The following is a 17,555-nucleotide window of genomic DNA, read 5'->3' on the forward strand; positions in this document are numbered from 1 at the left end:
AACCCTAAACAATTCTTTCTATTTAGAGTAGTTGAGCCCCCCAATGTTTTCTTCGTGTTGGCGCCTATGGGTGGCAATGGGTTGTAATACTGCTACTTAGAGCTACTTTTAAGAGCTCCAAACTCTGGGATGGGTTTTATTAATATATAAAATAAGAAAGTGTCTTCTTCTGTGGGGGCGATTGCCCCGATCGACCCTGGATCTGCCCCTGCTTGTGATACATTTTTCCTAGTTCCTGTTTTTCTAGAGAAACAAGTGAGTTTCGTTTCACAGTGTAAAAGTATGGTAGACTTCCAAAATATGCGAATTGAATACGCAAACTTCATTACAACAAGTAGGACAACTAAAACTCCTGGTTGGAATAGATTAATAAGATCAAAGATAGAATCTGTTCCTCGGAGGCTGAATCCGTATCAAAAAGCCATTATTAGCTATGACTTATCGTTTTTGTTCTATGGCGATAAAGATTGAAAGCAGGGATGGTTAATTGGAACCACTTCGGGCTTGAATAGAGGGTTAAGGGAGGAGACGGAATCTATTCTTAGGACGCTAAATCGATTTCAGAAAAACCTCTTGTGGATATCTTTTATAGTTTTTGCTCTATGAATATAAGTATTTTAACCGAAAGTAGTAATAAATTTCAAGCATTTCCGGTCACAAAAGAGTGAAGCAGATTATGACGATATGTTCTCTTAAAACCCAGAATTGATTCCAGAAAATTGCTTGTCGCTTTCTATTTATTTCATCGTGACAAGTGTTAAAACCGGAAATGATTAATTTGAACACTTTCGGTTCAAGTAACGTTTTAACGAAGAAGGTGGAATGTATTCTTGGGATACTTGATTTATTTTTTTTTTTTTAAATTGCAACTCGATATCTCTCAGCGATTTTGCTCTATGAAAATTAATATTATCTATAAAATAAAAGATAGTAATAAATTTCAACCATTTCAGCCCTTGTGGAATGTTGCGGTTTGTAGTGGTATTTCCTCTTGACACCCTGAGTCGATTGTAGGTGAACCACTTGTCGCTAACTATTACCAATTTTTCCTGTGGCGAAAAATGTTGAAACTTGTAATCATTAATTTGAACCACTTCTGGAGTGAATAGAGATCAAAGGAGAAGGTAGAGCCTATTCTTAGAACGCTTAGTCGATCGCGAAAAAGCTCAACACGATTTCCCCAAGATTTTGCTTTATAAATATCAGTATTGAACCCAATATACTAGTAAATTAAGCCACTTTCGATAGTATTGTGGGTTGAGATGATATATAGCTTATGTACACTTGAGACGCTGTATCGATTCGATTGAAAAAAAAAAAAACACTTGTGGCTATCTATTACTATTTTTGTTCTATATCGATCAATGTTGAAACCGAAAATGGTTATTTTAAACAACTTCCGATCTGAGTAAAGGATTAATGGAAAAGATAGACTTATTTCTTGGTAGCTGAATCGATTGCAAAAATCTACATCTCGATATCTCGTAATTCAGTATTGAAACCGGAAATAATAGTAAATATAAACAATTTCTGGTTTTGATTGAATGTTGTGGATAATTATATGTTGTCTTTAGACGCTAAATTGTTTGCAATAAAACGCTTCTCGCTATCTATTACTCTCTTCGTTCTCTAGAGATAAAAATTGAAACCAAAAAAGGGTATTCGAACCACTTACAGTTTGAATGGAGGGTTAATGGAGGAGATCGAACCTATTTTAGGGGCTCTAAATCAACCTCAAGAAACGACTTCTCAATATCTGTTACTGTTTTTGCTCTGACACCTGTCGACAGACAGACGGACAAAACCATTCTAATGACTTCCGACACTTATGCTTAGCTTAAACTGCAAGTGTAATAAGGGCGAAGATTGAATATATTCTTCGGACACTGAATTGGTTCTGGAAAACCGCGTCTTTCTATATGTTACCGTTTGTGTTCTGTGGTGATCAACAATGTAGCAGAAAGCGAGAGATCTCTACCACTCCTGGATTAAATAAAAGTAAAATGGATTAGATGAATCTATTCGTGTTGCAAAACTATGTATGTTTCACGCTAATTCTTACCGCTCTGGCCCTGATGTCAGCCGACAGACGAACGGATGGATAGACAGACAGATGAACATAACCGTTCTATAAGACTTCCTATACGTATGCATAGTATATTATAGTTTGGAAGCACTAACAAATGAAATGAATTCAGTTTGTTTTACGAAAATTATCCGTTTTCCGTTTCTCGAAAAAGTTTTCGTTTTTTGTATTCAGAAAAAATTTTTCTTTTCGAAAAATTCATTTTAAAAAAGTAATCTTCGAAAATATGTGGCTATCGGTAATATAAGCACAACGAGCAACGCTTCATTTGCAATTTTAAGAACGAGGTGTTTTCACAATTGTGAATACATCTGCAAGAATAGGAAAACAGTTATTAAAATATGTATTCTACATGAATTAATAGAGAAATGCAAAGGAAAGTTTATTTACGAAGGTTTATGCATTTTCTAATATTTAAATGAAAATAATTCTGAGAAACATTACAAATATTCACACTAGATGGCAGAACTACTGAAATCCCAACCTCCGTCAAATAATTCATACATTTTTAACAATAGTTTCAAGATGAGTAGAGAAATCATAACACAATGTAGGCATCATTACGGCACAAATAACGGAAAACTTTTATAACCTTGCTTATAGGAAAGAGTAACAAAAATACAAATTCTCACCGTTAGATTATTTTTCTTGTTATATGAGTTATTAACAAGGGTGCCGTGTACGAAGATGCGTTTCTAGGCTGAAATTTTCGAGTAATTTTTTAATGGGTGAATGCTGTGTTATAGCCAAGCCCAACATAGCTGATCAACTTGATTCTTGATCACTAGAGATGGGAAGTTTGATTCCTTTTATGGAATCGACTCTTTTGATTCCGTTAACACTAGAACGCCCAAAGGGATCAATTTGATCCTTTTGCGAAATTCATTTTTTCATATCTACCATATTTTAAGGAATTAGAAGGTGGCATTACCTGACTTTTCCTAAATTGTTGATGTGGCATAGAGAAAAAAATTATATTGTGGTTGTGCAATTTAATAATCTGATATCGATCGATTTGCCTTAAACGCCCAGGGGATCAAATTGATCCTGCAGTTGAAAATGTTATTATACTTACTCGTATCGACTATTATTTTGCTTTTCCCTGAGCATCTTTTACTTAAAATGATTTAATTTGTCAAACCAAACGTTACGAAATCTTCGTTTCCGGTACAAGGACATCTGTTGGGCACTATTGAGTTAGAATGTGCCGTCATACCGTAATTTGTCATTACGTGGTAGTAACGTGGCAAGGTGTTTGGCGCAATGGAGCAGTTGACATTTTGTTCGAAGGTTTGACAAATAAAATCCATGAATAAGTAATTTTATGGTGAAGAAGCATTTACAAATATGGCACAAAGTAAACTATTAAATCCTCATGAAGTTCTTGAAGAGCTTCAAAGAATATCCGAAGACAAATCCGATGCGGTGAAATGTCATCGAACTCAGAAGACAATTTGTAATTTGATACATAATGTAGTGAACAATCTTCTGAAGACGTTAGTCCTGCAGATGAAAATGAAACTACCGAAGGTGAGTACATTTTATCTCAGTCTGTTTTATTCAACATGTGCTTAAATTGTCTAAAAGTCAATAAGAAAATCAAATAATTTCTGACAACTATTGAAGAAATGTGATGAAATATTCGTTGTGATTGAAATATTTGGTCCCCTGTGAAGTAACATTTTATGGACTAATCATATACTTTGCATGAATATTTTATTTCAAAAAAATCATGTAATAAATTTACATTATCTATTTGTAAAATACGAAAGCAGTCGCACTGAATTTTTCTCTCTACCTTTTTTGCAGGCATTCCAGTATATAATGAGGTAAGATCAGAACAAGATGGACACATGTGTGGATGTTCAGGTGAAGGCATCAGTGCGGCGGCGAAAGAGTATACAGCTCCAGACAGTACTGTATGGGAGGAAATACCTGCTAATGTTAGAAACGCGGGTCGGAAATGTCTTCATAACATTCTAAGAGAAATTTCAGGGCCAACACCGCATGCCACAAGAAATGTAAATAGTGAACCTGTGTCAAGTGTATGGCGCTTATTCATAGAAAAACGCATACTTACCCACATAAAAAAACTACCGAAACAGAAGCGCGTTATGTGCTGAAGAACAATACTTGGTCACTAAGTTTATCGGAACTCGAAGCTTTCATAGCGATTCTGTATGCTCGTGGTGCTAGTGGCAGTAAAAATATTAGGGTTCATGCAATGTGGTCGAAGTCTTGGGGATTGCCATTTTGTCCTGAGACTATGAGCAGTAATCGATTTTGCGAAATAATGAGGTTCCTAAGATTTGATATTAACGTTGACAGATTGATTCACCAGATAAGTACGGGCAAAAATTCTGGCTGGCTGTAGATATAGATGCGAAATATATTTGAACGGCTTCCTTTGCGTTGGTAAGGAGGAAGAACGCCCTTCAAATCAAAGAGTTCCGGAGTACGTTGTCATGCGTCTTATGGAGCCATTTTCTGGCAAGGATCGAAACGTTACTACAAGCAACCATTTTACGTCACTAAAGCTGAAGATCTGAAAGCAAAATCATCTACCATTGTTGGGACAGTGAATAAAAGTAGAAGAGAAATACCGACTGAAATTAAATCAGAGAAAGCATCTTTGAACTCGACAAAGATTCTCAAAAGCAAGGACGTAACAATGACCGTTTATCAAGGTAAGAAAAGTAAGAATATTTTGGCATTGAGCTCTCTTCATGGTACCGTGGACATAATCGACAATAATAAGAAAGTTCCTGAAACCATTGCTTATTATAATGAAATACGGGGTTTACATTGTAGACAAACAATGGCCAAGCAATGTACAGTGAAAGCGTCATTAAGAAGATGGCTAATTCATACTATTTTATAATATACTTGGTCTTGCAGTAATTAATGCAGTTGTAATATACAGAGCAGTCAGTGGAATGAAGATATCACGGAATGAATTTATTCAAGGCTAGCAGAAGAACTCCGGACGGAATACCTGTACCTTCGATCTGAGGATTCAAGTGAAGCTACAAGAACAGAAGACGACATAGATTTAAATTCAGAAATCCGCGTTAACGACGTAATTGCCAGACTGCCAGTAAACTGCAAGAGACACAAGACGTCTGCAAACTGTAGAACTTACAAAAAGGCAGTTTGTGGAAAATGTGTTCGTAAAGTGACTTATAAATGTAGAAAATGTGTGTAATCACGGTGATACCGGGGCAGTATTGAGTACCATATTCGTGAACAAAGATGAAGGAAAGTCGTAAGCAGAACTATAAATAGAAGTAGTTACAGGGCTTCAAAAATAAATTTTGTATTAAGATGTAAGTAATGACTACTATCTACTTATGTGGTAAACAAACCAAAAATGTTTTAACACCCAAAATGTATGTTCAAATTATATATATATATATACACGCACACACACACACACACACACACACACACACACACACACACACATATATATATATATATATATATATATATATATATATATATATATATATATATATATATATATATATAACTTGCTAAAAAAACTTGAGTGGAACATGGTTTTGTGTTTCTACACAGTGAAGAAAAAGAAAAACTCGAGTAGTGTTTGTCAGAAAGGTAGGTTTGTACAAAAAGAAGCTAGGGATCAAATTGATCCCTACGGGCGATCTAGGTGAAACGAATTTCCGGGCGTTCTAGTGTTAACTAGAACAACTCATAAAAAGGAACGACTCCATGGAACGAGTCGTTCCTTTCTAACATGAATACTTTGGTTCCATCGGAGATGCAAGCAACACATGTTCGTTCATTTCTTCCGTTGTATATCGTGAAAACTCGGAAATCTTGGGTTGAGGTGGAACCAATACATTTGAAGCTTGCAGGAAGTTGTGAAAAAAAGAAAGACTATTGCCATCTCATCTGTTTCTGCTGGTCTGACTGTAGGGGGAGTTCTGGTTTGGAACAAAGCTCTTGTTCTCTAAGTGGGCGGCTATTTGAAGCGATCACGAAGCGTATTTATTGCTCATGTGTATGCTTGAAATACGCTGACCATGTATTTAAATCTGGGCGGCTAAACATGAACGCGAAAGCAATAAAATCGCTGAGAAAACGCCGGCTCGAGCGTATTTGGTGCAGGTCGGAACAATAGACCGCCTGCTGTTTAAAAGATTTCAAAAGGAAGGACAGAAAGGAAAGACATGTTGCCAGGCAAGGGGATTGTAACAAGAAACAGCTGCTTGGAAGACGCTTTGTGCAGAGATTGAAACTCTGCTATTATAAAGTATGTGTGTGTATAAAAAGAGAAAATTCACAAAAATAGAAGGAAATTCCGAAAAATTAGCTAATCACAGAAAAATCTATGTAACACAATAGGGTGATTTCTCGTGATACACTTGATTGACACTTAGCTGGTGCCATGGTAATCTATAAGCAAAATATTTGGCTTTAGGCAAAAGATGAAACAACGAAATAACTTGAATTTGAGCCCCTATCTCCGAAGCTCGAACTCCACCCCCAAGCAGATAACCACAAGTGTAATCACGAAGAGAAATTTTCAGTTGTGTTTGAAAACGTGTCCTGTGTATCCTCGTCGCCATAAGTGCCTTTACATCGCAGTGACGGGTATGTGACCGCGCAGTACTCCAAGGAAGGGATGGTTGTATAAGAATTTGTGATTAATTTTGAAGAGTTTTTATTTTGACTAGGGAATTAACATAGGTGAAGGGAGTAAAGACACAGATTTGAAGCATCAGTTCACTGTTATTGAAGCATCAGTGCACGAAAAGATTCGTATTCTCAGTTTTTCTATTTATTGTTTTATATGTTATGTTAAACACCACAATATGTATCACTGATATCGCAGATCGTATTATTTTTTAAAATCGTGTTTGTAACCTATTGTCAAAACATTCATCTCCAGACATGATGTAGAGAGAAGAGAAAGAGATACGACATCTGTAATATATGTATATGTGATTCACTAAGTAACTGTAGAAATTAATTAAAGGACAGATAAGAGAGCGAAAAGGAGCTCTAGAAGTCTGAACTTTTTAGAAACGTCCTAGATAGGTGAAAATATAGTTAAAAATTGCAAAAGGTACCATGTAAATTACCTCTCTTTTCTTATATTCTAGTATACTTTTTCTTTCACATCCAAACATCTCTATTCAGAATTACGAGATAAAGGTGGAGAGAGAAACATTCCCATTTCAAGAATTATATCAGGAAAAAAATCTTTTGACTTAGACTAGATTCGAACTAGCAACCCTTGAATCCATGGCTCAGCGCTCTACCGATTGAGCTAACAACTACTGTCGGAAAAAGCCAGATTTCTACAACTACCGGTTGCTGAATGGTGTGTATTAACCAAGTTTGCCGAGATAATTGCTTCATATAGCTATAATAATAATAATCATAATAATAATAATAATAATAATAATAATAATAATAATAATAATAATAACAATAATAAAGTAGAAGAAGAACAGAATCTAAAAAGTCACATATGTTAAAAGTTTGACGTGCAGAGTAAGTCCTAATATGAGATTTTATTAATTATATATAATAAATGTAAGCGTGGTTTATTCGTGCATGCTACTCAAACTGCGCAACTCACTACCTAGTCCCATAAGGGTTGTATGCTTATGGTACAGTAGCCTTGCGTCCTCCAACCGTGAAGAATGTTTCTGTTTGAACCTATGCGTGTCCTAAGAGGAAGGAGGAGATTGAAAGAAAGAAAAGTGGTTTAGAAATTATGCAAACGTAGAATATCTCACGAGGCGAGGTGATATAGAGTTCAGCGTGTCTTTCAGCTACTACTCTATACAAGACGTACATCCACGACTTAACGTGGAACCCGAACCACACGACTCCTGACGGGAATCGAAACCCGTATCACATCTAGTTCTATTATGGGAGACACAGGAACATGTAAAAATAATCGAAAATGAACGTTATTAATGTTAAATCCATAGCTTTTGAGTGCATGAATTATGTATGATACCCTCTATATCGTTCACATCAAATTTTAGCATTATCTGCATGGAGGTTTGATAGGAGGGGTGAAAATTAAAAATTCCTAATTGAAATATATGAGTGTCTATTCAATAGCTTTCGGGGTCACTGAAATGCATAATTACACTCCCGATACTATTAAAGCCCAAAGGTTTGCTCTTTCGTTAGCAGGAAGTTTATTCATTTACTTAACTCAGGACACCTTAAAGTTAAGGATATGAAACTCGATGCATATATTTCTAATTCAAAATTATTAGATACGTATTGTAGCTTAGACTTCTAAGGAGGGGAAGGGACAATTTACGCAATGATTTCCTTCACATTCGAATAAAATACTGCCTCATTATATTGCAAAAACTCATTTCGAGTGGTGTCATTGCTAATAGTTTTCCGTATTTGTTTATATCCCTACTCATTTATAACAGTATCTTACTTTTCCTGTGACGGGAGCAACACCTAAGCGAGCATTCAGTAAAGTAAATGCCATTAAAATCTATATTCATAGCACAGTGGTGCAAATAAAGTTGAGCTCTTTGGCAATCTTTAGCATGGGAAGCGAATAAAGCCACCACATTGGAAAAGCAGCTAATGAATTCCTCTCCGAAAAAGATCATCCGCACATTTATTTTACAGGTGGTGGTTTATAGCTATACTTAAGTTTGACGAAATTGCTCCAGTGAGGCGAGACACTGAAGTCATTCGTAATAAGGGGGAAGGGACATGTAAAAGTAGTCAAATATGAACAATATTAGTATCGAAATCATAGTTTTCGTGGTCGAAGATGAATAGTGACGCTGTCGATGTTGCTTAGGTAGAAGTTAAGCCTTGGTTGGCATGGAGGTCAGAGTGGGAGGGTGACAGGCAAAAAATAAATAAAATAAAATCGAAACATCCTATATTTGTGTCGAATATATATTTTTCGGTATCTCTGACATAAATAGTAATATTCCAGATGTGGTATATGACCAAGGTCGGCCCCATTCGCATGCGGTTTCAGAGGAGAGAATCGGGGAAGATTTCAGAACAGTTCCTTTGACTTAAGTTTCAGTACACTGAGAGGGAAGAGTGGTAACACACAAATACTGGTGTCACATCCGGACCTATCAGAGGTATGATTTCTGGGGAACTATCGTTGCTCCAGGGAGGCATTACCCCCTGATCAATCCCTAACATTCTTACTGCTTTACAGGGGCGTAGGCAGGAATTTATTTCAGTGATCGAAAGCATTTTTAGGGGTAAATTGTGCACCCTCCAGGAGCCCATGTAGCATCGTACGTTCAACAGAACTTTTTCTGAGTCAAAACTTTGTCTCTCTCTCTCTCTCTCTCTCTCTCTATATATATATATATATATATATATATATATATATATATATATATATAACAGTAACAGGGGCGGTTGTAGACATTTCGTAACTGTAAGCAAATAATATTTAGGCGCCCCGCCTATATGATACTAAAAGAATTAAATGCTGTAATGGACAAAAATTCTTCAGATAATTGTTACAATTACAAATTTCTTCAATATATAATAATTCAGTCTTCCAGTGAGTATTAAAGGAAAATGGCAAAATTAAACCTAATTAACTGTGGATAAATCATGACCAAAGTTCCGGTTTTAATAATTTATATATTTTTATTTTTATTATTATTATTATTATTATTATTATTATTATTATTATTATTAAATAAGCACAGGAAACAACTAAAATGTATACCTAAGATGTATTTTGACAAATACAGTTGAAACATAAAAGTCGAAATAGAATAAAACTAATGAACTTCAAGTCTAACATTATCACAGGTTTGATTTTGACAAAGAGATATGCTCTTACACTTCATTAAAAGCATATTTAATTAGTGTTTTCTAGTGATACAAATATGGTAATTAGCTTAATTTCTCGTTTTCTTTGTTACTGCAAAGCTCATGTTATAAAGACACTTTTCTGGCTTTCAATTTGGCAAAATCTCTTATTATTGCATCCATATCAATTTCATTCAGAATGTCATCTTCAATGGCCATCAAAGCTAGTCCATTTAATCGTTCTTGAGATATACTTGATTTCAAATAATTCTTTATTAATTTTAGTTAAACTAGTTCAATACACAACAAATGACAAAAGTGTGTCTTAATTTATATGTAATTTGTCCCCGATCAGTGGCAGAACTTTAAAATCATGTTTCTCCGCAAAAATTCTTTTCAGGGCCCCTTATGCCTATAGAACAATTCAATTGTTTCATGTTTCTTTCCAACATAGACGTTCGAAATCAGGCAGTAACACAATGTAAACACAAGTAATGATGCACCCATTGAGGTCCGAAGATTTTTTCGGAATAGCCTACAAAATGCAAATAATTTTGTGTATTTACCCCCTGAAATTATGCTAATTGGGGGATCCAGACTCTCAGACTGCCTGTTCAGTGTTTCGTCCACACATATTTTAGGGGGCCACTCCCCCCGGGAGGAGATCAAAATAATACGTCTATAATATAATAATAAATAAAAGAGTACCAGCAGTGGCCCTACTAAGTGTGCCCCCCGGAAGATGTTTTCTGAATAGAAAACTGCACCTATTAGGGATGCGAACGATACAAGATTTGTGGCTGTCTCGTCTCGAAAATGTGCTGTAAAAGTGATGGCTCGACTCGAAAAATGTATATTTCTCTATTGGAAGAGCCGTGTCTCGACTCGAATTTTGTCTGGAAAATTCTGTCTCGACCTGGTCCCTTGCGCATCCGTAGCACCTATGTCGTTACATCCCTGAACACAAGTAACTAATAATCAAAACTCTACTTTGCATTAGAATTATTACTAATTTAAAATATCGCTCCATCTAAATTTATTAGCAGAGAATGGATTAATAATAATTGTTATCTGTCATAATAAAACGAGCATCTGTATACGCTGCTGTGATTGAAAGTGAGAGTACTGAAAAAAATACTTGTCATCCAAATGACCTTTCGTCGCTTTCGTTTATAGCCTTTCAAGTTCTATACTTATATGCCACGTGAAAACTAATTGTATTCAAACACATTTTGAAATACATGAAATTTAATTCAGACCCGTAACCGAAATGACCGTATCGTTCCATTTTAATTCAACAATTAAATTACTGCAATCAGGTTAAAATAAATTTGTCAGCTTCAAAAGAATGTCGACCTGCAAATGCTTCGTTAACAGTGACTGATATTGACAACTCCCCACCTCAATATTTGTCTAATTTTGTCCAGCACTCGAAAGAAACTTTTTTAGAGCCTTCGGTTGCTTCTTATCTTCTTTCACGTTTTGTAGCTTTCTTTTCCGATAAAATGCTCACTTGGTTTTATATCGTTGGTCATTATTATTACATGAAAAACAAAGTACTATTAAAAAGTGAAAGCACACATCATTATAAATTAAAAATATAAACAAAAACGAAATGACTTAGGATAGAAATGAAAATGTTGACGAATGACAAATGACTAATAGATATTAACAAAGTGAGCATTAAGCACTGGACAGCGATTGTGAGTCATTAGGAACTTAAGTTAAAATTTCCTTCAGAAATGATTTTTAAAAAACCCATTTGTACCGCCCGTCTTTTCTTAGTATTCGCTCCACTCCCTGGACGAATGGACAAGAAAGCCTACTTGCTTGCATGGGGCCCCGAAGAATGTTTTTAGGGTGGTCATCTCCCTCGTTACTATATTACGTTTGGTATTTTTATTTGTATTAAGAAAATCTTAAGAAATTATACATATACATTATAGTTGTCGTAAGCCAGATGGGGCCTGGCCCTTTCGTCCCCTTTTGGGTGCCCATGCTTGCTTCAACTTTAATAATGTGCATTTCATTTACGGTGATCTTTCTCAACCCTTAACTGTTGAGAAAGGAATGAAGAGTCTGTTATATTTGTATTTTGTGCATATGGTGGGATTGTGGAAAGAATACCAGTCTTTAGCTCTACGGTCATAGTGCTTAATACAACATCTATTGGAAAGCTAAATTTACATTGATTTTATCTCATATTCGTAAAATATCACTTTTCCCTCTTTAAAAGATCTATCCTGTGCCGTGGAAATTTTCCTCAAACTAGCATCTCTTATGAGTGTGGCATTGGCATCAATTTCTAGAGGATATCAGGCTTAGCGCCTATTTTGAATTCTCCCTGTATGTTGTTATTGTTCTTCAAACAAGAAATTGTAATTATTAAATAATAAAGAAGAGACTTCCCTATGTTGTCACCTCATCCCAATACAAATTCATGCTTACCATCCTCTTCCTAGTTTCCGTAACTTCATCAAAACAAGCTCAGCCACGCCGTTTCAGCAATTAACAAACTTCCCTATTGACCAAGATAATTGTGATGAGCTAGTCATCCACGTGCGGAGCACCAGGAAGAAGCGAAAGCAAAGAAGTAGAACAAAACCAGGGGACACGGGACCCTCGAGGTGAGAAGTGTGACAGAAGCCGCCAGAAACACACTTTGGACCCCTATTCAGAAGAGTCGTCGTAGCAGCAATTGGAAGACGGTCGGCACGCCTGGGCCCTCACCAACCATTGCATGACAGAGGTGTCATTCTGAAGAGGCCAGGACATCTGGGAGCTGTTGCCCTGAGGTCGAGAGGTTCTTCACTCTCGAACATGAGATCCGGGATCGATACCAGACGGAAACACTCAACGAATTGGAGGATAAGGCTTCACCCGATATTTGAAGAGGCTCATCATATCGAAATGGCTGAGGTACAGTAAAACCCTTTCCTTTCCTAACCTTTGTGTCTCTGTGATTTCTTCTATTAGAAAACATGCATTTCATTTCATTCATCCCCAATTAATTACTTCAGCGCTGTACTGCTCAGATCCCCACGTACTTTCTCTCTTGCCATGCAAAGTGCTATCCCCACATTCTTTCAGTAAAGAACTGATAATTAAGCAAATAACTGTGGTTGTAACTCCACAGTACAGTACAGCAAGAAATTGATGTGCGAGTCAATTTCATTTGTAAAGGGGTGTTTTACAGCCAACCAAGCGAAGATTCGACTTTATTGTCCTTTTGATGTATTTTATCTGTATCTCAGTCTGTACAATATTTATTCGAAGCTATATGAGGAAAATTTTTCATCATAACATTTTTAAAATGAATATTTACATTTAAAACAAAATTCATTTTTCTAATTTGGTGCCCTGTTCACCTGGCGCCTCCTGCGAACGCGTAGTTCGCAGGATTCAAGATCCGGCCCTGCAGTAACAATGGAATTCTGTATTACCGCCCGACTATCGTTGTTGTGAAAACATTCATCATAATATGACGTAGGAAAATGAGTTACATTAAAGTATAAGATCTAATGTCAAAGTTGAAACATCGCAAGTAAAACAAAAACATATAATAGCAAAAAGTTTTGAAAATAATTTCAGTTTAAACTAGCTGCGACTACATTTAATTCAAAATTGAACTTCTGGAGCGCAACATATGAGCGTAACTAAAAGAAAAAATCAATAAGAACAGTCGGGATTTGAACCTAAAGAAAACAAGTAGGAGTCCCTTATACTAACCATTCATCTACTATATTTTGTTTACTAAAAATATTTTCCATGCAGCAAAATGCCATTTCACACTGAAACATTAACAACATAAGAACAAAGTTTTCAAGAAAATTTGCCAAAGCTTATGTATTAAAAGTATCCCGGTATTCGCCCAGTGGTACTGCAAAATCACTAGTCAGGATGCCTCGTATCGAAATTTGAACCTGGAGACTCCCAATTACAAAGGTCAACGCTAATCAGTAACCTATGTTCGCTCAGTAAATGTCATGAAATTACTTTTCTGTAATTATTTTTGGAAAATGTTTATTATTTTCATGAAGCAAAGAGTGCATCTTCTACTTGGGTTGAGAACTATATACTATACTTCTAAGAGTCAACTAATAGTTGATGTTTATTATTTCCGTCGATTTTCTACGTCTGCTAAGTTATTTCAATTTTTTTTTAAGTTTTCCCTTCCGGTTATGACAATGATTAGAAATGAAGAGTCCTCTTCTTATACAATTCATGATCATTGTAACATTTTTTAGTCTAAATTCTCAATTATTGAAAATATTTAAATTAGTTAGAATGAAGAGGATAATACTAAGAAACATGATTAGAAAAAAGAAAAGAAACATTGTTGTTTAACGAATTGATAGAATCAAGCTTTTTCAAAACATAAAAAATACTGTATGGTATGGGATGATCATGGAAAAAGTAAAAATAGCCATCGAGGACACACTAACCAACCACTGTACGCAGGTAAGTCAAGGTTCGTTAACTTGAAAATGAAATGAAATGAAATCTTTGAGTTTTACGTCCCGCGGTTATGCCGGTTAGGCTAAAGGAGACGGTGATGATGAATAATGAATGAAATGGTGGAATGAAGAAAGTGGGAGGAAACGGGAGAACTCCGAGAAAACCCATGCACACGGTGTTTATCCACCACAAAGTTCACTTGGCGGGGACTGGGATCGAACCCGTGACCCCAAGCACCAGAGGTGAACGTTCTATCACTGATTCGTTAACTTGGTTATATGAAGAAATCACTAACAGAAAATAGCTGATAGCTTTACGCCTAACCATCTCAGCGACCTCGAAACTATGAACTCTACATGAACATCGGTTGTCATTTTCGATCATTTTTATGTTACTCCCTTCCAAGGTCGCAAAGTCTTGCCCCTTATCCTAATGCATGAAAAGCAAATAATATTTTCGCCAGCCAGGGGCAGGGAAGGAAGAACGCACACAACTCGCTGTATAGCTTTAGGGCAAATACCTAAAGGCACAAGCAATAAACCACTTGACCAAGAGCAATGTTGCGAAACATAAGGCAGGGTAAGCCCACGCTCAGCCTGTTCGACACAAAATCACTGACCCTTCGAACAAGATAATATTGTCGCGCTCTCAGAGTTAGGTTTTAATTGCATTTGTGTTGAAGTACGTTTTCTTTGGTTTTTAAACATTTGATGAATTTCTTACACACTGCTGTGTATGATATTTTCTATGTGGAATATTATTGAATATTTTCTACTGTACACATTGTGTAAATAGAACTCATCTGTATTTCTTACATTGACTTTGAAAACTTTAGCAATGCCCTCATGCGCTGTGTACGGCTTTAAAATGAACACACGAAATAGAAATTTGGTGAAGCGAATGTCAAGTTCCGTTCATTTCCAAAGCAAGGAGATTTACAGCAATTGTAAAGCAATAGGGGTGTAATTTTGTCATCTGTGGTTGGACCCAAAAAGCCGTAGGTCCACGCTGCTTATGCCCTTAGCAGAGCTGAGCTGATTTTGAGTTTAACATCCCGTTCAGCAGCGAGGCTATATGATATATAGACCTACTGGTTAACGTGGAATCCGAATCACATGAGCTCCCACCGGGAATCGAACCTGGGTCTCCCACGCCAAACGCGCGTACGCTAAGCTTGTGCCCTTAGTTTTATGAATTTTACCAAATGAATGAATATCTACATATTTTAACACAGTATATGAGTTCTTTGCTATATTGCTTTTGTAGTAATATTTTTGTCATTAATTTGCTTATTATGTATCTTTCTATATAAAATAACAAGTTCTGGCTGGCTGATTGATCAACGCTAGGCCAAACGGCTTAAGCTAGAAACTTGCCGCCTTATGCAGAGTCGTTTTGACAAATGATTAGCGTCATGCTAAACGCCCGACTTCTGCAGGAAACATATGTAAGTCGACCGCTTTAGTATGGCACTAATCACACGTCAGAAGGACTCTGCATATGGCCCTTGAAGTTTAGAAATGGCATATGATTTGTAATGTAAGGTTCCACTAAAAGAAGAATATTTGGAAATTTGAAGGGAAAAGGGAGAAAGAGGAGTGGCAATTATCTTAAAATGCCCATACCTTGGAATCTTTGAGTGTTAACGACATGAAATTTGGTATATGGACTTCTCATTTAAAATAATTAGATATGTATGTAAGCGTTTTTATGATATTTGCCCTAGAAAGGAATAAAATACAATAGTTACAATTGTTATAATTGGATGGTCATAACTCGAAAATCGTTAAGGTTATTGACATGAAAATTGGTTGAGTTGATTTTGAGTTTAACGTCCCATTCAGTAGCGAAGCTATATGAAACGTTAACCTACTGATTAACGTGGAATTCGAAATACATGAGCTCCCGCCGGGAATGAAAATTGGTGTTTAGGTTTTGCAAGTAAAACAATTAAAGACATGTTTCTGCGTTTTTTCATTTTTCCTTAGAAAAAAAAGGTTTAAATTGTAATTGGTAAAATAGAATGGCCATAATCCAAAATCCCTTAAGAGTAGAAACATCTTGATTAAAGATGTATTTCAGCGTTTTATATATATATATATATATATATATATATATATATATATATATATATATATATATATATATATATATATATATATATATATATATATATATATATATTACGGTTAGAAAAACAGCAGGAAGTCAAAGTTGGGAGTTGAAATTGTTACAATAAGATAGCCATATCTCGAAACCACTTAAGATCAGAGGTCTTAGGGATATGAGAAGTGAGAGGTCGGAGAAAGAGCAAATGCAAGCGTCTGGGGGCGGACTCCCCGCCTAGCTGAAAGCAAGTTATGCAATAAAAAAATTTGCATCAGTTAGACTTTACACGGCGGTTTCTGGGTGTTGGTTTTTGAAGCTCCAAGTTAATCACATAACTTCAATTTACATGTCTTTATTTTCTAAAATTCAGCAGTTGTTTATAAGTGGGTATTTTGGACTCAAATTTTACATTTAAATTCATATGTTTTTTCGTTATTTATATCTGGTATCAACTTTGTTTTCTTTATCAGAAAGATAGAAGAAATTTTTGATTATTTTTACATGTTCCTGTGTCTCCCATAATAGAACTAGAGGTGATACGGGTTTTGATTCCCGTCAGGAGTCGTGTGGTTCTGGTTCCACGTTAAGTCGTAGATGCACGTCTTGTATAGAGTAGTAGCTGAAAGACACGCTGAATTGTATATCACCTCACCTCGTGAGATATTCTACGTTTGCATAATTTCTAAACCACTTTTCTTTCTTTCAATCTCCTCCTTCCTCTTAGGACACGCATAGGTTCAAACAGAAACATTCTTCACGGTTGGAGGACGCAAGGCTACTGTACAATCCGCGGCAAAAAACCTGCAACATGAGCATATAAGTTTATTGTGAAATGACGAAGTCTTTTGGTCCAAACTAAGTGTGCAGGGGAGGAGGCCGAGGTTTATCCTGGCGTGATTCGTTCCACTCAGACGTTATGTTCATTTTCTGTGCTGTTAGGCGTAATTTCACAATAAACTTACATCCTCATGTTGCAGGTTTTTTGCCGCGGATTGTACCATAAGCGTACAACCCTTATGGGACTAGGTAGTGAGTTGCGCAGTTTGAGTAGCACACACGAATAAACCACGCTTACATTTATTATATA

This window comes from Thermobia domestica, chromosome 8, assembly GCF_964235325.1.
Source record: "Thermobia domestica chromosome 8, izTheDome1.hap1.1, whole genome shotgun sequence".
Classification (NCBI taxonomy): domain Eukaryota; kingdom Metazoa; phylum Arthropoda; class Insecta; order Zygentoma; family Lepismatidae; genus Thermobia; species Thermobia domestica.